The sequence below is a fragment of the Arvicanthis niloticus genome, chromosome 4 (genome assembly GCF_011762505.2).
Source record: "Arvicanthis niloticus isolate mArvNil1 chromosome 4, mArvNil1.pat.X, whole genome shotgun sequence".
Taxonomy (NCBI): Eukaryota; Metazoa; Chordata; class Mammalia; order Rodentia; family Muridae; genus Arvicanthis; species Arvicanthis niloticus.
In genome coordinates this window covers 19,841,307-19,865,841 of record NC_047661.1, presented here as the reverse complement: position 1 = coordinate 19,865,841, position 24,535 = coordinate 19,841,307, and the positions used below count along the sequence as shown (strand labels likewise).

Below are 24,535 nucleotides of genomic sequence, written 5' to 3'. Positions count from 1 at the left end.
ATGTGGTCACAGAGATGTCTGGTTGCCCTGAAGGGAATCACCAGTGTCATCTGCTTTGGGTACATGTGGCAGTCCACAGCTCACATAGCAACTATCAGTGATAGGACTTCAGGCCTCTCACAAAGCAGCTCAACAGTCAGCTCACTTTATACATCCAAAAATACAGCCAGGATGCCTATGGAACATTTTCTAAGTTACATCCTTTTTTTCCTTTGAGATAGGGTCTCACTGTGCAGTCCCTGATAGCCTGAAACTTACTATGTGGATCGGCCTGGCCTAAACCCACAGGGAACCATCTGCCTTTGCCTCAAGGATGCTGACATTAGGCTGTGGGGCGCAACACCCCACAAATGACATGTTTTTATGATGCTTAATCATTCTTTTGTTGCATTAAACAATCTTTTTATTAGTATATATTAATTATTCATAATAACAGGCTTCATGTGACTTTTTATATATGTACATATGTATCTTGACCACATTCCCCACCCCACCAACCTCTCTTCTGCTAAATCCTTCTCAACCAACCCCCACTTCTGTTTTTCATTTAAAAATTTTTTTCCCTGGTGATTTAATTCATTTAACTAGGGTGCTTCCAGGAGCACAGATGAGGGGCTATTTACAGAAACATGGACACCTTACCAATGGCTACAGCACTGAAGAAAACTTCTCCAACCCTCAGCAAATCTGAACCTCATCAGTGAAGTGTGGGGGCCTTAGGAGCTTCCCCCCACTTCATGATTTTTGTGCGATCGTTAGCTTGCAAATGTCTTTCTGTGAAAAGTGTGAATCTGACTGGAGTTCTCGGGATGTATCCTGTTTCCAGACAGCACATTTTGCTGTTACTACGAAATATATAATGAGCCACTTGGTGCCAGCTTTATATTTACCAATTTAGTCAGCTTGAATGACTATATTAGTCTTTAACAATGAAACTTAATTCATATCAGGTGAACAAGGAGCTGCATCTGGGATCTGTTAAGACTCCATGTTTATGAGTTTATTTCGACAGGGAAAGGAAAAGACATGTTAACCACAGCTCTGATTCGGAATTCTGAATCCAGCCACTCTGTGGCCACTTGGATATGGTCCATGGATCAATTATGACACATCTCCCTCCCATCTTGCTGTCCCAGTTTGAAATAAGTACAATGTGTCTTCTTTTTTTTGTCAGCCCACCTATTAAATCTGCCTGGGCGGTGCCCAGACGTTTTGGTCTGTCTTTTGCACACTGAACATGCACATTTCCCCTCAAACACTGTGTCTTCTTGTGAAGAATTACATTAGAACATGTGGTTGTTAATAGTTAAGTCATTGACTGGCGTCCTGGCCCTGGGAGGACACTAGGCATTCTTACAACCCATCTGGATGGTCTGGCCACTGCACTTCTGGGTCTGGAGGGTTGTGTTGGTCTGTGAGTCATGAATGTGCACTGCTATTCCCAAAGTGTCGCTCAGTCTAACGGTGCCAGTGGTGGCGATAGTGCTGGAGTGTTTTCCAGGAAAATCTTCGCTTTTCTTGTCCAACGCAAAGGGCTAAAGCGTTTGTCCTGGAGCAAGACAAAGACCCTGCATCCCCTGAAGCATTTCTATAACCCCATGTAACATTTCCACTATAATTTCTTTATTCATAGACTGAGCAGACATTTTAGAAAGAAAAACTTGTTTTCTTTTTTTTTTGAGACCAAGTATAACCTTGGCTGTCCTGGAACTCACTCTACAGACTAGGCTGGCCTCCAGCTCAGAGATCTCTGCCTCCTAAGTGCTGGGATCAAAGGGCTGCACCACCACACTCATGCTACATACTCATTTTTTTTAAAATCATTTATTTATTTATTGGTTGATTGATTGATTGATTATTTGTGTGTGTGTTGGGAGGCATGCTCTAGTGTCAGTATGTGTGTGTGTGTGTGTGTTTAAGAAAGAGGGCAATGGAAGTTGGTTCTTTCCTTCCATAGTGTGGATTCTGGGAATTACTCCCATCATCGGGCTTGTCCGCAGGGGCCTTTACCTGCCGAGCTACCCTGTCAGCCGAGAGATGAACATTTTAGAAGCCATAGGACATGTTTTAAAGGATGATATGTGTCAACTTACACACATCCAGAAAATTACAAGTCAAAGATTGAGGTTTACACTCAGTGTCATCCGTTGCCCCTCATATTTAATATATAAAGGCATCACTGGGCTTCACGGAGGAGTACAAACACAAGCCAGACACAGATCTCACCTCACTTCTCACTATTAACATGACTTAAAATACAGTATTTTTATATACATGTGGTGGAGAAACAGGCATGATAACCACAAATGCAGCGAACTGTTAACTGACAGCAGGGGTCTTTGTATTATTCTTTTGAATTTTCAGGATGATAGATACTGTCGTAAATAAAAGGAGTTTGAGGGTTTGCTTTGAAAACAAGTGACTCATATATCTGAGGGCCTGAGGTGGTGTCAGGGTCCCTCCGATGGTGGGGGATGCTGCCTTTGGCCTCTGTACTGCCTCTGAAATCACACTGTGACTTTAGGTTGGCAAATGTGTAAATACAGAGTGCTTACTTTTTCTTTTTCAGGCTGTGTCTCTTCCAGTTAGGGCATATATAGCACACATGAGGGCACAAGCAGGAGATCGGTTGACCACTGAGTTCAGGCCTCACCTCAGCAGCCGGAAGCCTTGGTCCAGCTTGACCTCTTCACCAAACTCACACTTAACTGACTCCTCTGGCTCTCAACCACGAGCAAGTTCAAACTTGGGCTTTCTTCTTCCCCCCCCCCAACTCTTCCCTCTCCTCCTTCCCCTCCTCCTCCAACTCTTTCCTCTCCTCCTCCTCCTCCTTCTCCTCCAACTCTTCCCCCCCTGCTTCTCCTCCTTCCTTCCTCCTCTTCTTCCTCCTTCTTCAGGTCTCCAGGTGCAGTTAGCACTCAGTGCTGCTCACTCACTCACTCAGTAGCTGCGTGATCACACGAGAAAGTCTAGACTCAGATGCTATCTTCAGAATTCTTTAGCTGGTCTCTTTGACTTGTTTTCCCCCATGAAGGTGGCTGTGACCTTCCAGGGCCAAGTTAACCCAGAGTACAAAATGGGACTTGTGTGACACGGTATAAAGGGCTTTCTGCTCAGAGCTGTGATGAACAGACTATGCTTTGGTAATGACACATAGGCAGTACTTTCTGAAGGACAGCTGACCAAAACCAGGGCAGTCTCAGTAGTTGGATGCATACTTAGCCTGTGTCATGAGCCCCATATTATGTATGTATGTTTCTAATGATGTTAGAATAAAGGGGTAAAAGACCACTTTAGAGATGAAGGTACTCCTGCCTCCCGGGAACCTCTCAGCTTTGATAACTCTGTTTCCAACTGTCCAGCTCACACAATTATCCTCAGTGAACACTGTTGGCCTGCTGCTGGATCATATACAAATATTCAGATTTTTGTTTTCCTTCCCATTCTGAAGGTTATCTCTCTGGTTGCTCTGAAAATTAACTGACAACCATTTCCCATGATGCTCTAAGGGCTGTCAAGCTGTCTGTCAAGCTGTCCGCTGACCAATCGTTCCCATGGTTCTTTTAGACTTCCGTATGATAAATTGAAAGGCCCCGTTATCTGTCTGTTGTGAAGGGGAGCTGTCTGGGCTTTGATAAGATATCACTTCTCCCAGGTGAGAGGAGGCTGACAGCATGCCCAAGCCAATCAACAGCTCAGAGCAGAGCCGAGGGCAAGAAGCCAGGGCCACAGTTTATAGACGGCACTGGATACTGTTTGCTACTTCTCTTTGTACAGAAGTTTCGTCCTTCCGAGTTACCAACAGTTATTTCTCCTTTTAGCTTTCAAATAACAACTGCTCCTCTTTTCACCATGGAGAGTGAACCTTAAAGCTGAAAACAAAGTTTGTAAATGTTGGTTCACTTGGCACAGGCTGTCCACCTCCTGTCCACCAGACCCTGTTCCCTAAGGTCACACTCATCCACCTTCCAGAAGAGACACAGGAAAAGGTTCGTGTTACTGCCAAAGAGGTAGACTTTGATACCTAATATAAAGTACCTCTAATTACTTGTGTCTGGGTAGACATTATCAACATGAGGCTTAGGTTTAGCATATATCAGTTTACACTTTACTGTTGATTAGGGAATAAGTGAAATTATGGCATAGATTCAACTTTTACTTTTAAAGCCTTTTATGCTTCTTATGTTGGATGTATATGATGTACGTGCGGGCGAGCCAGAGGACAAGCTTGTGGAGTTGTATTTCTCCGTTAGCTTTTGTGTGAGTTTCAGGGATTGAATTCAGGTCATTGGGCTTCTGTGACAAACAGTTTACCTTGTGAGGAAAAAGAAAAAAAAAAAAAAACACCTTGATGTTTTAATGGTTCTGAATTATACTAGTATAGTATAAGTTGAATTTCCATGTGTAAGATGCATAAAGGAGAGACCAGTCAGGTGAGGGCTTTGAGGAGAAGGCTATCTCAGGGACATCTATCTGGAAATAGATAAATTTCAATTATAAAGTTGCATTTGGAATCAGGACCTGTGGGCTTCCACATTTTGTGGGTAACAGGCCAAGCTAGCAACGTGCTGACTCGGGGCAAGAACTCTTTTGCTCTCTGGGCTTGATCTCCTGCCTGCAATGCCCTCTCTCCCTCCTGCCTCTCTGACACATGCTGACTGGCTGTCATGACAAATGACTGAATGTGCCCTTTGGCAATCACTCAGGGAGACAGTCTGTTGTTGTTTCTTGTGTTCTTAAGCAGGATAAAAGTATGGCAGCTGCTAACATCACCACCTTGTGTACAAACAGATTTTTGCACACGGTCTCCTGTCATTAGTGCCGAGCGATCTCATAGAGCGAGGGAGAATTCCTATGACAGACAACAATCAAGTAACTTTGTAATGTGGAGTCTGAAAAAAAGAGACCATGGCTTGTTTTCTCATTCATGATAATTGGCTATGCATGTAATATTCCTCAAATAAGCATGAAAAGTACAGAGCCCTTGGGGACTGAGACTCTGTCAGGCTTGGGGACAATGACTCAGGAGAAAAGATAAAGGGGTGGAGAGATGGCTCAGCTGGCAGAGGCTCTTGATACCATACCCAAGGGCTGAAGTTCGATCCCCACTACCCACATGGTGGAAGTAGGGAGCCAACTTCCACAGACTAGCTTCTGACCTCCACATACACACTGTGGCATGTGTGCCCTACCTGCTACAAATTAATCAATAAAAATGTAATGACATTTTAAATTCATTCTTCCTTTTTAAAAAGGAAGAAAAGAGACTTGAATCTCACTTGATGCCAGGCAAGGCCCTGACTCAGAGTCACATTCAGTCAGCCCTTTTGACTTGCAAACGAACTAATGCTTGGTACAATTATTTACTTAGAGGTATAATTTTCATCTCCATCCAGTGAGGGGAACCCCTTAAGGTTCCGAATACCAGATGGTTCCTACTGGCTTCTGGCATGTCAGAGCACCCAGGCAAGTGTAAATTCTCCACCAGCCTTGGAAAGCATCTAGGTTGACCACCACATCACTTTCCACAAGGAAATTCTTGATTACTACCTTCCTTTTGGCTAAAATCAAGTGTAAGAAATACCTTATATTCCACTGAAGTAGGTGGTGACTCGGGAAGAAGGAATGGGAATATCCGTGCAGGCCTCAAAGGACTCTCAAAAAAATTCCAGTTCATTTCTAGGGAAAAAAATTAATTTTATATTAGATTTCTCATAGGTTTTCTCTTTTGATAACTAAACTCATTAAATTTTATTAGCTCTCTGGCCTAGGAAGACCTGTCAGGGAGTAAAAATGCTTCCCTTGGATCTAAGTTGGATCCCTAAAGCCCAGATTTAAAAAGCCAGGCCTAGTGGTGTGCACTTGTAATCTGGGCTAGGGAGGTAGACTCAGGTGTGCACTTAGGACTTCCAGGCCACGCCTAATCAGGGTAGCCCAAGCTAATTACAAACATGGTTCAAATAAGGTGACAGCTCCTGAGGTTGCTGTAGGACTCCATACACAGGTGCACACATGTGCACACATACATGCACTCACATATGCGCTTGTAAATAAATATATAAATAATTATTTATTAGCTCACATGGCAGCAAAATAACTGTTATAAGCTGTTGAAAATAAGGTCTTGATTGCTGTGGTAGAAGATCATGAATAAAAGCAATTTGGGAAGAGGTTTACTTTATCTTACTGCTTCCAGGTCAAACTTCATCCCTGGGGGAAGTCATGGCAAGAAATGAAGGTGGGAAGCGAGAGGCAGGAACTGATGCAGAGGCCATGGAGTAGTGCTGCTTACCGGATTGGTCCACATGGCTTGCTCACTATACTTTTCTTATTTTACCTAGAATCAACTGCCTTGGGGTGGGCCTGCCCCCAATGGACTATACACCCACCCATCAATCTCTAATTAATAAACCTTCTGATGGTGTTTCCTTCACTGAGAGTCCCACTTCTCAAATGACTCTAGCTTATGTCAAGGTGACATAAAAGCAGCCAGCACCGTCGGTATCTTGTAGGTGTAGAGTTTTCATATTAAGGATGTTTGATTCTATGCTAAAATCTTTGCTTCGTAGTTTTAAAAGCTAAGAATAGTAATTCCAACCATGATTGAAGGTATCTCTCTCTGTGTGTTTGTTTCCGTCTCTCCCTGAGAAACTTGGCCTAGTGCATGAGCAAGTTTGTTCTAGTCTTGATTCCTCATTATGATCTTCTAATATTAGATTGAAAAAAAATCTTGTGTATAGCCATATCATTCTGTATGATCATGGAAGCTAGGGGAATCAGGTGCACCTTGCATGATACTCTGCTCAGGAATATCAAGTAACTGTAGGCTTAAAAAAATCTTGCAGAAAAAGTAGAGAGTTCTATAGCATCTTTTTTTTTTTTTAATCAGTGTATGTGCACGAGTTTATTATTGCTGGTGTAATTTCATCCTGTTTACTAGATGCAAAGGTGAGTTTCATTTCAGAAGGAGAATCCAAATGAACAGACTGTACAACATGCTGTCTTCTCTCATGAATCAATCAAATGACCAAAATATTTACACAATGAGGTTCTCAATCCATGGGCTTCCCCAGTTCCAGAGTTTCCTAACGATGCAAATGTGGTTATACCTTCTTTTCTACTTTAATGTACTTATTGTCGTGTGCAATGGACTGGAATTAACCAGACTGAATTACATGTATCTGTAGTCTCTTGATTTATGTGGATTTGTGGATGTCGTTAGCCTGACAATTTTTCTGATAAATCAACTTAGGAAAATCCCAAAGGCTTGATTTCAGTCATTGTTACAGAAACTTCCTGTCAACCCTGCAATTCTAGCCTCTGACTAGAGACATGTGGTCTATTGAGTGGATGCAGTTTCTTGGTTTCTTGAGACAGTTTCTGCCAAGTGGGAACATGGGGTCTTTTAAAACTTTGTGTGTGTGTGTGTGTGTGTGTCTGTGTGTGTGTGTGTGTGTCTGCGTGTCTGTGTGTCTGTGTGTGTGCTCTGCTCGGAAGCCAGAGAAAAGAGTTGAATCCCCTGGAACTAGAATTACAGGCAGTTATAAGCCATCTGATGTGTGTGCTCAGAACTGAACTTGTACACCTTACAAGAGTAGCAAATGCTCTTTTTTTTGTTTTGTTTTGTTTCTTTTGAGACAGGGCCTCACTATGTAGCCCTGGCTGTACTGGAATTCACTCTGTAGATCAGGCTGGCCTTAAGCTCACAGACATCCACTTACCTCTGCCTCACAAGTTCTGGGATTAAAGGTGTGCACCACTTCACCCTGCTAATAGCAATCACTCTTAACTGATGATCCATCTCTCGGCCCACAAGGTTTCTTTTGTGTCAATAGTGATGGCAGCGATATCACTATTGGGATGGGATGGCTCAGGAGACCACAGAAGATCAGCAAGATGACAGAGAGGTTGGCCACTGAGCAAAGAAAGAGCTCACTCGACTGATTTCTGGTTCAAAGTCAGTTGTCCGCCCTCACTCTGCCCTGGTCAACAGAGGCCTCTGGCACAGCACCTTAATGAAACAGGAAGAAAGGCTGTTTGCCAGTAGGTTGGTCCCATCTAGTGATAAAGGGCTCTTAACTGGACAGCCAGCCTAGTGCCATGCCGCTAGTCAAACACAGGAAAAACTCAATACTTGCTCCTATGGTCCTAGCTGTGGACTAAACAGTCATCCACTTGTTCTGACAAGACGTTAGCATCCTTACACACACATGTGAGGAACCTGTGGTGCAATGGATTGCCAAGAATACCAAGAATAGTTTCTCATGGCGTTGGTTTAGAAGGCTTCAGGCTTCTGTCCAGGAGCACTTTACTTGATGCTAAGCAATTGTTTCATGCGTTTGATGTTTAAAAAGTCTTGAAGACTTCTTTACAGGGAGAAAGCTAACATGCCAAGTCTGCAAAATACCTGGTGGACTGATGCTGTTTGCATCTCCTCAAGTCAAGTAATGTGTGTGGGCAGGTTGAAGAAAGCTGTAGTGTCAGTGTGGGCTGAACTGGTCTCCTTTGGTCCAAGTGCTTGTCTATCCAAACTGCTGCACTAGACATGAAGGGTAATACTGAAATGTCTTAATAAAAATAACTTTTGAAGGGACGGAGAGGTGGCTTAGCGGTGAAGACTACTAGCTACTCTTCCAGATGACTTAGGTTTAATTTCTAGCTCCCAAACAGTGGCTCACAACTTCTGAAACTCCGGAGAATCTACACAGACAGTGTAGGCACACGTTACATGGACACTTATGCAGGCAAAATACAATGCAAATAAAATAATAAATAAAAAAAAAAAAAACCAACTTGACCCCTGCCAAATACACACAAATAAATAAATTTTTAAAAGGGAAAAAGGGGAAAAAACAATTTTGGAGATTACAAACCTAGATTAAGATAGCATATATTTTTATCACCATCCTTTTTCTGAGACAGTGTCGCATGTAGCCTAGCTTGGCCTCAAATTCAGTATGTGTAGCAAAGTATGTCCTTGAGCTAGTGATCTTTCTACCTCCACTTCCCAACTGCTGGACTGACTTTGCCTTGCGGATCCATTTTATGGGGATCAAACCCAGGCTTCTTGCATGCTACAAAAGCACTGTACCGAGTGAGCTGTATCCAGTCCTAAGATTAAACTTAATTTATACATGAGGATTGACAAGTGCTATTTAATGGAAATTGCTTAGCAATTTCTTACTTTTCTCTAAATATTCAGACAGCATAACACTTCTACAGGACAAACTACACAGCCGATGTTCTCCTTGGCAAATGCCTGAGCTCTCATCTCTGCTTGAGACGCTCGCAAAAGGCCATTTAAATGAAGGCGAAGTTGAATATGCCTGTTACCACTTATAAGAAAGAGACAGGGGTATTCCATGCCAACTTTATTTCCAAAATTCAAAATCATAGCCACGAACCCTTCTACAGAAGCAACTTTGAAACCTGGAAGGAAGGCATCTAATTCTTTTGATGCATCAAGCCAGGGAAACTTTCTTCCCTCTGCAGGTCTCCTCTTTAAAATCTCCTTTCTTATCACGCCATCATCATATCTTCCCGCAGCTTGAATTACCCTCTTTTTCTCAGACTGGTAAGGCAGTGAAAAGATGTTTGTTCTGCTAATTAACTTTATTACCCTGATAACTCCCTGCAGCCTTTGAGGAAAACAATTACCGGTAGCACCCATTTTTTTGCCAGTAGGGGTAAGAAAAAAAAAAACAGAAAAAAAAAAAAAAAAAAAAAGGAAAAAAAAGACTATTAATTAGAACGGAGGCCCAGGTCCCTGCCACGTTCCCAGGCCCTCGAGCAGGATAGCATTACATTGTCAGTAGTAATTTAGCTATCATCTGTCTGCACTAATTATTGTCACATTCATCAAATTCATCAACAAAAGTGCTCTCAGAAGGATTGCATATTTGCTGTTAATACAGCATAAACTGGTGTTACCCATCACCACATTTGTGATTGTGAGAGGGACACAACTTATTCATCCCTAATTAGAGCAAGCTGGGTAATTAATTATGCATTCCGCCTTATTACTTCTGAGTTCCCAGATATTGTTTGTCTAAAAAAAGGGGGGGGGGGGAGAGAAAGCAGGAGAGAGAAGCCTGAAAAAATGCAAAAAAAAAAAAAAAAAAAAAAAAAATAAGAAAAAAAAAGGGGGGAAAGGGTGATGTGTTTTGTCACATGTGGCATGCCATAATTCCCACCTGACAAAATAGCTGATTCAGTGGAAAATTGCGAGTTGTCAGCAGTAGAATAAACTGCCGCAATCTCTGATTAGCGATCAGCACCTGTGACAGGTGCTGTACGGGACTGTAAACTTGGTTTGATTAACAGTCACTGGACGAATAAATATTAGTGACAGTCATCGGAGAGCAAGTTTGCTTGTTTTCTTCCTCGTTAACAAATCGCACGCGTTAAAGTTATTGATATTTCTGTCTGAGACAGTTTTTTTTTTTTTTTTTTTTTTTTTAATCTGCCAACACTGGCAGGGAGTTCTAATGGATTGTATTTCTGTTCTCTTATTTTATTTCAGAGCTAACACTGTATTTTGACAGGATGACCTGTAGGGGTTTAAACCCACCAGGTGTGGGAGGAAAAAAAAAAAAAAAAACCAACAACAACAACAACAACCAAACAGAAACAAGAACAATAAGAAAACAACCCACACTTGGCTTAATTGATGCTCACCTGCTAGTAATGTGTCTGTGTGTGTGTGTGTGTGTGTGTCTGTGTGTGTGTGTAGATATATGTATGTATGCCTACATTCATTACACCCACTTATATACATATACAATAATTACAAAGAAGTTCATTTTTTTTTTTAAAAAGCCACAGGTTAAACTACGTAGACAGTATGATAACCACCTAGTTTTTAAATGTTTAAGTTTGTTCTGGAAACATCAGCAGTGAGAGTCCAGAGTTGAAAGGACCATTCTGCTTCGATAGGTATATAAAGCTTTTGCCAGCCTGTATGTTTTCTGGGAGTAGTCCAGGCTAGACAGGAGGGGCTAACCTGTATCAGTGACTATTGGCCAAGAGTCAAGCTGTACAAGTTGGCAAGCAGAGGGTGAGTGATGGGAGGAACACATTTTGTCTTAAAAGGTGCGTTGTGTGTGTGATATTAGGGTCTCATGTAGCCCAGGCTAGCCTTAAACTCACTACGTAGTAGGGATGACCTTGGCTTCCTGTTTCTCCTGCCTGTGCCTTCCAGGTGCTGGGGTTAGATGCATGTGCCATTTGGCCCAGTTTATGTGGTGTGGGCATGGAGCCTAGATCTGTGTGTATGTGATTAACTGAGCTCTGTCCCCAGTCTTTTTGTTTAGATAGTAGTAATAACAGAAGACACTGGCTTCACTGTGTTAGCTTTGCATATTTGTAATATATCTAGAGAAGTCAAGACTGGGATCCTGAAGACCTCCACGTGAGCCTGGCTACCCTTTTAAATCTGCCAGTGCTTTTGCTTTCTTCTGGGTGAGTGGGGACACTGTCAGCAAACGCCATTTGGAAACAAGACAGTGGGCTACCTTGATGCTACCTGCTACAGGCAGTGCCAAGTAACAACTTAGTCATGTAGTCATTGGACACAATGTTCAGGTTGCCTCAAGTTTCTGTTTCACATGGGGAGTTACCAACCACTTGCCCTTTTTCTTCCTCAGAGTACAGCCAGAGACAAAAATTAAAGCAACATTGTGTCCATTTATCCCTGAATGAAAAAAAATCAAGATGAGAGACCTCACAGTAGTGACACCCCAAGGACCCACTGGGAGGCTTCTGGAGGTACAAAGTTGAACTATGGGGCGCAGTAGAAGCTAGAGAGAACCTCCTGTCTTTCCATCAATCTCCTGAAGAAAAGTTCTGGGTGAATAGTCAAGATCTGCTGAGAGAAATGATTAGGGCCCTCTTATATATGAATGGAATTGAGATAACTACCAAATGACAGCAGCAAAACACAGCAGAAGTAAGGCAAGCTCATCCTGCCCATTTAGCACATATTTAGTATGTACATACATATTAGCCACCTAAGAAACTAAAGTGACCAACCTGCTAAAAGCACACTGTCCAACAGTTTTCACACCAGTGTTAAGAAAACTGCCAGGCTTGATGTCTGGGCCTGCAACCCAGCGACTTGGGAGGCTGAGACAGGAGGATTGCAACAAGGCCAGCCTGAGCAAGGTCTCTTAGTGAGACCTTGTCTGAAAATAAAAGTAGGTTGATAGATAGATAGATAGATAGATAGATAGATAGATAGACAGATGATAGGTAGATTAAATAGATGATAGACAGATAAAGATAGGTAGATAGATATATAATTGATAGACATATAGGTAGGTGGGTGGGTAGATGGATGACTAAATGGATGGATAGATAGATAGATAGATGGATAGATAGATAAATGTAGATAGATGAATGGTGGATGGATGGATAAATAGATAGAAAATAGATAATAGGTAGATGGATGGATGAATAGATAGATGGATGGATAGATAGATGAAATGAGGGAATAAAGATAGCAGTTCAGTCTCAGTAGTACATACATAGCAAGCAGAAAAGCTAACAATCCCTGGGGTTTAGGAAATATGTGTGTGATAACTAGTCTTATGTCAACTTGAAACACAACTAGAGTTATCTGAAAGAAAGGAAACTTAACTAAGAAAATGCCTCCGTAATATCCAGCTGTAAGGCATTTTCTTAATTAGTTGTTATGGGAGAGGGCCCAGCCCATTGTGGGTGGTGCCATCCCTGGGCTGGTCCTGGGTTCTATGAGAAAGCAGGCTGAGCAAACCATGGGAAGCAAGCCAGTAAGAAACATCCCTCCATGGCCTCTGCATCAGCCCCTGCCTCCAGGATCCTTTCCTGTTTTGAGTTCCTGTCCTGACTTCCTTCAATGGTGAACAGTGCTGTGGAACTGTAAGCTGTATAAACCCTTTCCTCCGCCACTTGCTTTTTGGGTCATGGTGTTTCATCTCAGCATTTTATGTTAGAGGACAACACAGAGAACATCAAACCTAGGTGAAGCTGAATGAGCGTGTGAGCTCTGTCAAGTCGGTTGTTTTGGAGAGCAGAATGCAGACTGGTCCTGAGGGTGAACCTTGCACAGAATTGAGGATGCTGATAACCTGCTTGGTTGACACGTGGCAGATTCTGTAAGGTTGTAAAATCATTCTCTTTCTCTGAAAACCTTGAAAGAGTCTTGGATTTTAAAATCACCCAATAATTTCATTATACTTCTAGTGATTAAAGCATTATCTGATATTTTACAATTAGGTTTTTACTAACTAATTAAGAACAACCTAACATTGAGATTGGAATCTTTGGAGCCAGCCATGACCATGCACATTTATGATTGCAGGATCATGAACTGAAAGTCAGCCGAGTCCAGCCTGGGCTATAAAACCCTACCTAAAAAACTCTAAACAAGAGGAAGAAGAGAGTTGAATGTGTTATTAATTTGTCTGGAAGAAGATGACTTGTCTAGAGTACTGTTCAGGCTAAGCCCACTTGAGTCTTTTAATATATTTCTGTTTCTGTATGATGTTTTAAAATCAGAAATCTAAAATGCTGCAGTGGGTGGGAAGGTGGAGTGGGCAAGCACAGAATTAATGCCAAAAGATGCACAAATGCCATGAAAACGCTTGGCCCCGAAATAATAGCTTACCAAAATACACACACAGTTGTTGGACTCCTGAACAGAGACACATAGCTGCCTGTATATGCAAGAGTGTTGCTGGCCAACAAGCCCGGAGGCAGTCCAGCCCCATCCAGATGCTACTGCCAAGGATGAGCCATTTGGCATCCTGTCCCCTGGCTGTCAACCTCCTCTTCTTTTCTCTGGCATGAATTTCTACAGGGGCTGTGCAAATGAATTAAGACTCTGAAGAGTTCTGGATGAGCACGGTGCAATGCTACAGAGCACCACACCATGGGAGCCCTTAGGGTGTCTCTTCTATTCCCTGAATTTCATAGAATTTTTATGGCTATGCAATCCCCACAGAGACATACAATCCTTTAAGAAATTAAGTGTGCTGGAATTTTACTTCTGCAAGAAGCCAGCCCTCTTCAAACCCAGATATGTCTTGGATGTTGTGAGCTCTCTCTCTCTCTCTCTCTCTCTCTCTCTCTCTCTCTCTCTCTGCAGGTGTGTATACACATGTGTGTAGATGTATGTAGGGGTCAGAGGGGACCTTGGGTATCATTCTCCAGGCACAATCTACCTTGTCTTATGAGAGGTCCTTCCACTAGAATGGGAAGTGGGCCTCAGAGATTAGGCTAGAGTGGCTGGCCAGTAAGCCTCAGGGATATGCATGTATCTAGTTCCTCAGTGCCAGGATCTTCAAGTGCTGCATCCCACAGCTAACTTTTCTTTTACATGGGTTCTAGCCCACTCTGAAGTTTCCTGCATTTGTGAAGCCCTTAACAAGAGTACAGTTCTCTGATTTGATCAACAATGGCAGATCCAAGAACAGCACAGGAAGACGCTTCGTGAAAAATCTCATACTTTATTTCGTATAACAAATAGTAGTTTGAAGTTCAAATTAATGTCACAGCAGAACATTAAAGTGCCATGGCATGTAAAAGAAAAGTAGGTGAAATGGGGACAGGCTGCCCTTGCTCTTCTTGAGTCTTAGAGCTAATTCTGAGTAACTGTGATGTTGGAACTGGAGAGAAATTGTTGGCATACTCCATAATGTGTGTCCACCTTGCATATAGCACAGATCCTGGGGTTACCTTGTCAGATCCATTCACAAAGTAAGTGGTCTTCTATACAACAATTAAGCTTTGCCCTGTAAGTCTTTAGGGAGGGCCCCAGGTTACAGATTAGGTAGCAAGGCAACAACTGCTCTCACGTATCTGAGTATCATTGACTTTGACAAACCATCCCCAAGAGACACAGGTCAGATGGACCAAATGCTTATTGCTAAGCTCAGAAAAGATGACTATTCTAACACGAGGATGTTCCATCAGGCACACTGCTGCACTGCTTAAAGCCTTGAGATGAGTCGCACGCCTATGCCCAGGCATAACTTATATGACTGACACATGGAAGACACGGCCTAGTCACAGCCAAGCACGTAGCTGAGTACACAGCAGAAAATACACACATTTAAAATAAAAAATCTACTAAGTCATGACAGCTGTTTAACAATTTGTTTTCCAAGTATATATTAAGATTACAAAAAACCTCTTTTATTGTCTCTTAAAATTTGTCACTAACTACACTGAAGTGCTGTATCCGTAGCTTGAGCCCTTCCTAGCATACAGCGTGCTCTGGCATGAGAGAAGTAATGGCTATAGAAACAGATACATGTGATGTGGGATTGGCTTACACTTCCTTTGTGATCTCTTAACTCACCAGTCTAAATGAAGCCTCTCAGTATGGTCTTCTGGGATTTAGCTGGCCACTAACTGTAGAAGATCAATTTAGTGTTGCCTACATGATTCTCAGTGTTACCTTTTCAAGAATGGGAGTATGAGAGACTGTAAGTACCTTCTTTCTGTCTGAACTAAGGTCCAAGTTACTGTGTTCCTTTTTTTTTTTTTTTTTTTTTTTTTTTTTTTTTTTTTTAACATGGTAAGAGGAACAGCTTCATGGGCCTGCAAGAGGGCTTAGCAGATCAAATTGCGACAACTGACTTCCATCCCCTGAGCTCACATGGAGAACAATGACTCCCTCCAGGGTTGCTCTGTAACCTCTGTGTGCATGCCATGGCATGTGCACCCTCACAAATAAATAGATGTAAAATTTTAAAACAAAAGAGTGGCTTCGACTTGGGTTTCTGTTTCCTAGGCCCTTTGTGTCTGTCTTTGAACACTAGCTTTTGCCTTACCTTTCATGACCCATCTACAAGCCTCAAACACAGAAACATCAGCAGATCCCAGCAGTAGCCACAGAGATGCCTGATCCTTCCTCAGTGAACAACAACTCCAAAATGCCAGGACTGAATACCGTTATCATAGACATGAAGCTTTATGGTAAATGTCACGTCACAGATTGTCCAGTAGTGTTTGTTCACACATTTGATTCATCTGTGGGATGGTTACACTGGCATGTCTGAGCTGATTCTTTAAGCAGCAATTTTGAGGGATGCTGACCGTTTTTTTTTCTTTTTATTCTTTTCCTGGGTGTTTGGCATGTGTTCTACAGGTATTTTTCTATTTATTCTTTTCCTGGGTGTTTAGCATGTGTTCTACAGGTATTTTTCTATTTTCATGAACTATGCACCATATTGGTAAGGTTTGAGCAGTACAGCTACCATTTTATGGATAAAGGAAATAAGGGTCTGTGTAGTGAGGTCACAGGGCAAAGTTGATCTAGGAAGAATCTGAGCCTGGCTTTTGAAAGCCAGAACCTATATTCTCTCTCTCTCTCTCTCTCTCTCTCTCTCTCTCTCTCTCTCTCTCTCTCTCTCTCTGTGTGTGTATGTGTGTCTGTAGGTGTGTAGAGGGGTTGCATATGTATGCTGGTACATGTACAGATCACAGGCTGACTTAGGGTGTCTTTTATCATTCTCCACCTTTTAAAAAAATTTAATGACATTTACTTGTTTGGTGTGTGTGTGTGTGTGTGATGATACACGTGTGGAGGTCAGAAGGCAACTCCCTTCTTCTCTGAGCATGTGGGTCCTCTGAGATTGAACTCAAGTCATCTGGTGGTTTGGCAGCAGCACTACCACCCACTGGGCCATCTTGTCTACTTTCCACCTTACTATTTTGAGACAGAGCATCTCTTTATCTGGAGCTCACCATTTTGACTAGTTCGACTGGTCCTCCTGCCTCTGCTCCCCTGCCCCAGTACTGTCCTGTAGCACCCAGCTTTTCCATGAGTGCTGGGAATTGAACTCAGGTCCGCATTATCACACAGCCCTCAGGACCCACAGTTGTATATAGTATACATCTTATTGCAACTCAGAAAGCTGTCAGATGAAAAACGATCTGAGAGCTATTGACTCTAGGACTTTGGAATTGCACTAAGCTCATAAAGTATACCCCCATATCCATGTGGAAATCAGCCTTCTGAGTTGGAAAAAGATGTATACATTTCCAAGAGTGAATGGTGCCTCATTGGTCCCCTACATAATCGTTCCTTGGAGGACACTCTGGGATCACTGCCTCTGTGTGCATTCTTAGAAGAATTTCTGAGTCAATTATAGTTTATACTGACTCCCTTTAAACTTCTAAACAGATCACTATTGTTTAAAAAATGAGAATCTTGTAAGCTAATAATGACCACTGGGGAGAACCATGACTGAGGAAACAGAAAGCACAACAAATGAACTCTGTATGACTTATACAACAGAAAGGAGCTGGCTGAATGCTGGAATGGCCTGAGTCTCCAGTTCACTATGAGTCTTCCCTCTCTGTTCCACATCAGGAGAACGAGATGAACAATGACATCAGAATATCCAAGTACATAGACTCCTTACCTTTATCTCACTTTCCTCTAAGCCCATTTATAGGAAAGGTAATGAGATTGGAAAAGCGCAAAGTGATAGACCTGAGACTCAGATTTAAGACTTCTAATTTCTACTCTTATATTTTTCAAGATTCCACTCTAGAAAATAGGTTTCCAAGTATATCCTCCAGTCAGATAATATTTGAGTTGATGGTTTAACCCCTTCAGAACCTGTGATTTAAAAAAAACCACTGATTAGACAAGGAACCTGGTTTTAAGGGAATGTTTCTATGTACAGGGCTGCAGACCCAACACCTAGATTCAAATATGCTGGTCCTTAAGTGTACCATGGTTGGTCAAGAGGCTCAACTTCTCACTAAATTACCAAAGAAAAGCTAAGGAATATTTAGTAAATTATACCAGAAAGACATAGCTAACAGTGTGACAGTAGTTTGCCAGTAGATTCACATAGCAGTGGAGCACAACTGAGAGTCCAGAAAGCAGATGGGATATCTACAGCCAGTTGAGTTTTGACAAGTGGCAATGGATAGTTTTAAACCACCAACATCCACAACTTAGAATCACCTGGGTGGAAGGTCTCAACAGAGTCATTGTCCTTACCAGCTATGTATGTGGGAATGTCTGTGAAGGGTTATCTCCATAGTGAAATGATGCAGGAGGGCCAAGATCATTAGAGGGGCTCCATCCCTAAGCAGGTATATAAGAAAGTTAGGTAAGTATAAACCTGCTATCCACTTTAGCTGTGAAGTGAATTCCTTGGTCATAGGTAACACTGTGTGGAGTAGCAATCAGGTCTGCCTTCAAGCTCCTGATTTGACTTCCTGCTTTGATTCCTTTTAGTGATAGACTGTGATCTGGAATTGTAAGCTGAAATAAAACCTTCCACATCCTAGGCTGTTTTTTGGTCAGGGTGTCTGCAACAGCATCAGAAATGAAACTAGAACAAGGATCAAGTTTAGTCAACAGAGAAGTAACAGCCTCTCAGTAAAGGAGGCACATATGTTGCTGTGTGCAAGAGGACGGGCTGGCTCTTCACACTGCACATAAAAGTTAACTGAAAATAACCAACAACTTAAACATAAGAACTAAACTAAGAACTACAAAAGAAAGAGGGTAAAATTCCAAGAAGTTGAGGTTGCAATAGATTCCTGGTTATGACACACAACACAGGAGCAATAAAAGAAAAAAAAAATAGATGAATTAGACTTTTCTTTAAACTTAAGGACTTTTTCTGAATCAAGTGGTTTTACTAAAAAAATAAAAAGACAATATACAGAATGGGAGATATATTTGCCAAATGTGTAGCAGTTGAGCAGAATATACATACAACCCTGACAGATCAACAACCAAAAACAAGCAGCTGGGCTGGGCCAGAGAGACAGCTCAGTGTTAAAAGCTCTTCTTCCAGAGGACCCAAGTCCAATTCCCAGTCTCCACATAGCAGTTCAAAAGTGCCTATAATGCCAGCCTTCTTCTAGCCTTTGCAGGTAACTGAACTCACATGTACATATCCTACCTCCACATACATGAAACTAAAACTAAAAATAAATCTCTGAAAAAGAAATGGGCAAGAAACTTAGAGAGATGTGTCTTCAAGGATGACTTGTGAATGAGCAACAAGCCCAAGATCACAGGAAACGTGAGTGGAAGCATGCACCAAAGAAGAGACCATGGCGTGATAGAGGCACTGGGAAAACTAGTTTGTAGGTTCATCAATAGGCTAAGCACAGAATTCCCATGCAACCCAGCTATCCCACTTCTAATCCCTGTAAATACTGCCAGATGTGTTCTCGTGTGTGAAACTGCACAGCAGCAGAGCTCACAATGGCCAAAGGCTTACAAGTCAAGTGTATCTAATAGATGAACAGATGATCAAAAAGTGGTCCCTGTGGACCAAAACTATCACTCGCTTATGAAGAGGAATAAAGCTCTCCTGTCCATGTTTCATGAAGAAAGCAAGATATGTAAAAACAAATATTGTATGATTCCACATAGACGAAAAATCTGGAATAGACAAATCCACAGGCATATAAAGTAGAACAGAGAAATCACTAGATGCTGGAGAAAGGGAAGTGGGAAGTTACTGTTGAATGATAAGACTTTCTGTTTGACTGCCCTCTAATGCCATCTCTGCCCACCCACAGATAGTGTAGCTCTCTGCCTTCATCAGAGTAGTATGTGGCTAACACAGAAACTCATGAGTGGTGCAAGGAGTGTCCATCCATAATCAGGACATCTGTATCTCACCCTAGTTCCCAGAGCTCACATTGTGAAAGGGGTAGTGGTGGGAAGACTGTAAGTGAGAGCTCAGAGGCAACTGGACTGCAGCCATGTCTTCTGGATGACAGGACCTCTGCATTCATGAACTCACAGTGGCCATCAGAAGACTTGCAGGAAATCAAGTGAGTCCACATTCTAGCAGAGCGAACGAGGGGGTTATAGGCCCCTACCTTTAGCTGTGGAGCTATTGACAATTGACAGCTTCTGAAGGAGAGAAGTCAGTTTTCGTTAAGGGTGTAGCTCCAGGTGGATCATCTGTGTCCAGTGGATGGCCCTACACCCATGAATACAGGGGCTGCATACATTAGAGTTGATGTATTATTAAGAAATAAGAAGGGAGGAAAATGAAAGCAAACAAAAATTATTTAAAAACAGGGGGCTGGAGAGATGGCTCAGCAGTTAAAAGCACTGGCTGCTCTTCCAGAGGACCTGGGTTCAATTCCCAGTACCCATGTGGCAGCTCATAACTGTCTGTAACTCCAGTTCCAGGGGATCTGACACCCTCACACCAATGCATATAAAAAATAAAATATTAAATAAATTATAAGAAAAAGCAAAGGAACAAAAGGGACACAAAGTTGGGGGACATTAAGAAGGGGTGGGTGTTAGAGGAAGGAGTGACAGGCAAATATAATCAAAATATATTGTATGAAATTCTCCAAAAAAAAAAAAAAGTATTTATAAAAGTAATTTCTTTTAAAAATTATTCTAAATGTTTGTTATTATGATTGATTAGGCTTTATTTATCTTCAGAATGTTTCTTTAAAAAGCATTTTATTAATTCATTAAGAATTTTGTGCCAAATGTTCATTCCCCCACAACTCCTCCCAGAGCTACCCTGACTTCCCTACCCGTTTGTGGTGGTTTGAATGAGAATGACCCCCATATATTTGAGTATTTGGTCTTCAGTTGGTGGAACTGGGAAAGATTAGGAGGTGTGGCCTTGTTTGGAGGACTTGTGTCACTGTAGGACTGGGGAGGGATGTGAGGAGGGAGTAAGATTTCTAAGGACCACGTCATTCCCAGTTACATCTCTCTGCCTTGTGCTGGTGGGTCAGATGTAAGCTGTCAGTTACTGCTCCAATGCCATGCCTGTTACCATGCTCCATGTCGTGATGATCATAGATTCACTCTCTGGACCCTTAAGCTCCTGTTTAAATGCTGTCTTTTGTAAGTTGCCTTGGTCATGGTGTTTTGTCCTGGTCATAGAAAAGTAACTAAGACACAAACTATCCAACTTTGTGTCTTCCTCCTCCTCTTCCTCCTCCTCTTCCTCTTCTTCATCCATTAAGTCCAGTTACTCATCTATCCTTGGGATCCCGTGGAGAGTGGTCAACCTGCCCGGGCTCACACCTTTAAAGAAAACTGATTCTTTCTCTTCCATCAGTAGCCAATAGATCCTCAGCTACTGAGTGGGACTTCTTGCCTACTTCCCAATCTACTGGGATTGGTTTTTTTTTTCCTGGCTTGGGCTTGCACAGGTCTTGTGCATGCTTGCTGTCACAACTGCTGTGAGTTCATATATGCGGCTGCCGGGCTGGGTCTGGAAGACATTGTTTAGCCCACAGTATTCAGGGAAAGTGACGGTACAGGTAAGCACTGGAACAATGAGTCTGTGTTTTGGGGATCTTATGACTCAAAGGCCAGGAGAATTTGAATAAAGAATTCTAGTCAAAAGAATGAAACATTGTTATAGACCACAAAAGAATGAAATATTGTTATAGACCTCATAGACATTACCACAATACTATTAGACTCCACCTTCTTAACATAGCTCCAAACATAGCCATGTTCTCTACATCTAAGCAACCTAACCTCCAAGGCGAGCAGGTGTGTTGGGAGATTCTCTGGCAATGTGTGATTGACAGCACAGGCATCCAGTAGTTCCAACTAGGGCTGGACATAAATATTGTTGTATTATTTACAGGTGAGAGGAAGGAGACTGCCTGTGCTAAAGTAAATTGTTACAAAAAAAAGCAAAGCACCACTACAAAACTAAACTAAACCAACTAAACAGAAAACACCACCCACAATCAGCAAGCTCTCTTCAGTCTTTTGGCATCAACACTGAGGAGGACTCTGAAATTTTTGGATAAATACTTCCCACAAGAAAGTCATAACCATCATCATTTTCATGAATTGCATGCTATTAGTTACTTTTTTTTCTCCCCTGTGAGCAGCAAGTGAACGTGAAATGTGATGTGGCCGGTGCCTTCTCTTTCCCTAAGAGAGATGACAAAAGGGAATTTGATCATATGTTCCGTGGAGCAGACTGTCATGTAGGAAATCTGGTTATGGGGAATCTGGGTGCTGGAAGGAAGCATCTTTGGGGCCAGCAATCAGCGATCCAGGCAGCAGCCTACTGCATAGGGGAGCTGGGTCTGCAGGAGGCAGCTGGAGGCTGGGCCAGAGCCCAAGAGCTGCAGGGGGTGGCTGCCAGGGAGCCAGGGGTGATTAGCAAGGCTTATGCTGACATGTTGTCAATCTCTAGGGATCAGCCTGAAATCCTTCTTAAGGAATGAACCGGATTTAAAGAAATGAGCAATAGATAATCAATACTTCCTGCTCAGGGTTGATGACAAATACAGTCATACCTGTAAGTGGGGGCAAAGAGATAGTAGCATGGGCTGAAGGAACATGGTACAAGAAGGAAGAGCCATGGTATTCTTATGGTTGTGGAAACAGCATCTGTGACTGAGGGTTCATCTACCTCGGGGCTCTAGCAGCTTCTGGGAGATTATTTAAAACTCTTTAGTAGAAGCTTCTAGTCATCTAGGGAGTCCCACCAGCAGAGGAAAACAAAGCGTGTGCGTGTGTGTGTGTGTGTGTGTGTGTGTGTGTAGGGTGGGCAAGGGGGTTGTCCTGTGAAGGTCCGTGTTTTCCTGATGTGCTTCTTGCCAGCTTTACCAGCCAAGAGCTGGGTTTGATTTCCCCTGTGCAAGGAAGTGACTAGCCTCTCTAAACACACAGACTTGCTACAGGTCACTTTGGGCTCTGTACTGGCTAAATATTAATCGAATCAGGTTAATCATTTCCAGGGCTGGCCATCTCTCCTGGGCCATGGTTTGCCTTATGTACACGTGTTCTTCCCCTGTTCTGCATTAGTTTCAACCACATCCTTCTTTCAGGAGATTTCATATGTTTCTCAGCTCTTCAAGAGTGGGCAAGTTTACCTGACTTGGTCTCAGAAAATTCAGAAACAGAAGGAGAAACAACACCCCAGAGGCTCTGTTCTAGCTGGGCCCCCAGGAGTGAAGATGGCAGAGACCCAGGAGGGGAGTGCTGGGCGCTAAGTCACAGTAGCTGCATACCTTGGAAGCTGGATTCTCTCTCTCTGCCTACCCACCACCCCACCTTTTAGATATCACATATCCAGACTAGCCTGAAACTCACTTTTTCATTGAGGATGGCCTTGAACTTCTGTTCTCCTGCTTCCATTTCCAGAGTGCTGGGATTATAGGCAAGTGCCACCATTGCTTAATCATTCTCATCTTAATCATTAGTCAGCTTTGCTGACTAATTGTTAAGGAAGTATTCACTGAGTTCTCCCTTCAGGTATAGACCTATGTTCTTCCCTGGGCAGATGGGGAATATGCGTCTCCAAGTTTCTTTCTTTCAGAAGGAGAAAATATAGTTATTTGCCTACGTTTTTCTCTTTAGTATCCTTGCAGGCTTAGGAGGAGAATATAATGGGACTTTTCTAAATTCATGTTTTGAAAGGATTTATTTATTTTATGTATGTGAGCACTGTCACTGTCTTCAGACACACCAGAACAGGGCATCCAATCCCCCCATTGCAGATGGTTGAGAGCCACCATGTGGTTGCTGGGAACTCAGGACCTCCGGAAGTTCAGTCAGTGCTCTTAACCACTGAGCCATCTCTCCAGCCCCTGTAAATTCATTTTTAAGAAAAGGTGTGCAACATCAGAACTCCTCAGTACATGTAACAGAATGAGCACCATGGACATCTTTTCCTAAAAGGTCTGCCACTGAGTTCAACTCCTCTAATGTGTTAGACACAGTCCATCGCTGGGTAGGCACAGGTCCCACCCCAAAGCAGGCTCTAGATTAGTAGAGGAGACACACATACTAGGCGGAGTATGATAAAAGGCATCCTGATATTCATAAAAGGCACTGCTTAAACAGAGGGTAGGAACATAGCTCAGAGAATACAACACTTGCCTCACAAGCTTGAGGACTTGGGTTCAAATCCCCAAAACTTCTGAAAGACTTAGTGGTAGCCTTGGAAATCAAAGTTTGCTGACTGACAAATGTGGTCAACTTGGCCCATTTCTTATATTTTTGGTTGTGAGTCTAGCCTTTAACGGCTGAGCCATCTCTCCAGCCCAACTTGGCCCATTTCTAGATCAACAAGAGACATCTTATCCCTTATCCCAGTCCAACCTGAGGACCAACTCAAGATTGTCCTAGGATTGCAGAACATATCCCTGTATTCATGTTTGTGAACTCATACACACATAAGTGCACGAACACACACACACACACACACACACACACACACACACACACACACACACACATCACTCCATAAAGATAGTGCCTAAAATGGAGTCTTCCATAGCAGGTAAAAAAGTGTTAATAATATTGCAGGAAGAAGAAAATTTTAGTTGCTACTTCACCCAGTAGGTAGCCATTACTTATTTACGTTTAAATTAGTTAAAATTAAATAAAAAGTTCAGTTCCTTAATGGCTGGGATAAAACAGATTACTCCCATCCTAACAGAAAATTCTGTAATGCTTTGTAACAGAGGTACTGAAGAGGAAGTGACATGGAGAAAAGTCAGGGAGAAAGGACAGAATTATTCAGAGCTATTTGAGCCCCCTGACAAAATT

The 24,535-nt window shown here is 42.4% G+C and overlaps 1 long non-coding RNA gene across 2 annotated transcripts in view; it reads right to left on the bottom strand.

Annotated features, from left to right (window-relative positions):
• Nucleotides 1-24,535, bottom strand: part of LOC117707754 (uncharacterized) — a 464,176-nt gene that overhangs the window by 164,407 nt on the left and 275,234 nt on the right. The window contains exon 1 of one of the 2 annotated variants that reach the window (XR_013109765.1): nucleotides 5,585-5,602. The exons of the other annotated variant lie outside the window; for it this stretch is intronic. This is a non-coding gene — a long non-coding RNA (uncharacterized LOC117707754). Of the gene's footprint in view, nucleotides 1-5,584; nucleotides 5,603-24,535 lie in introns of those variants that run through there. 2 annotated transcript variants of the gene reach the window in all.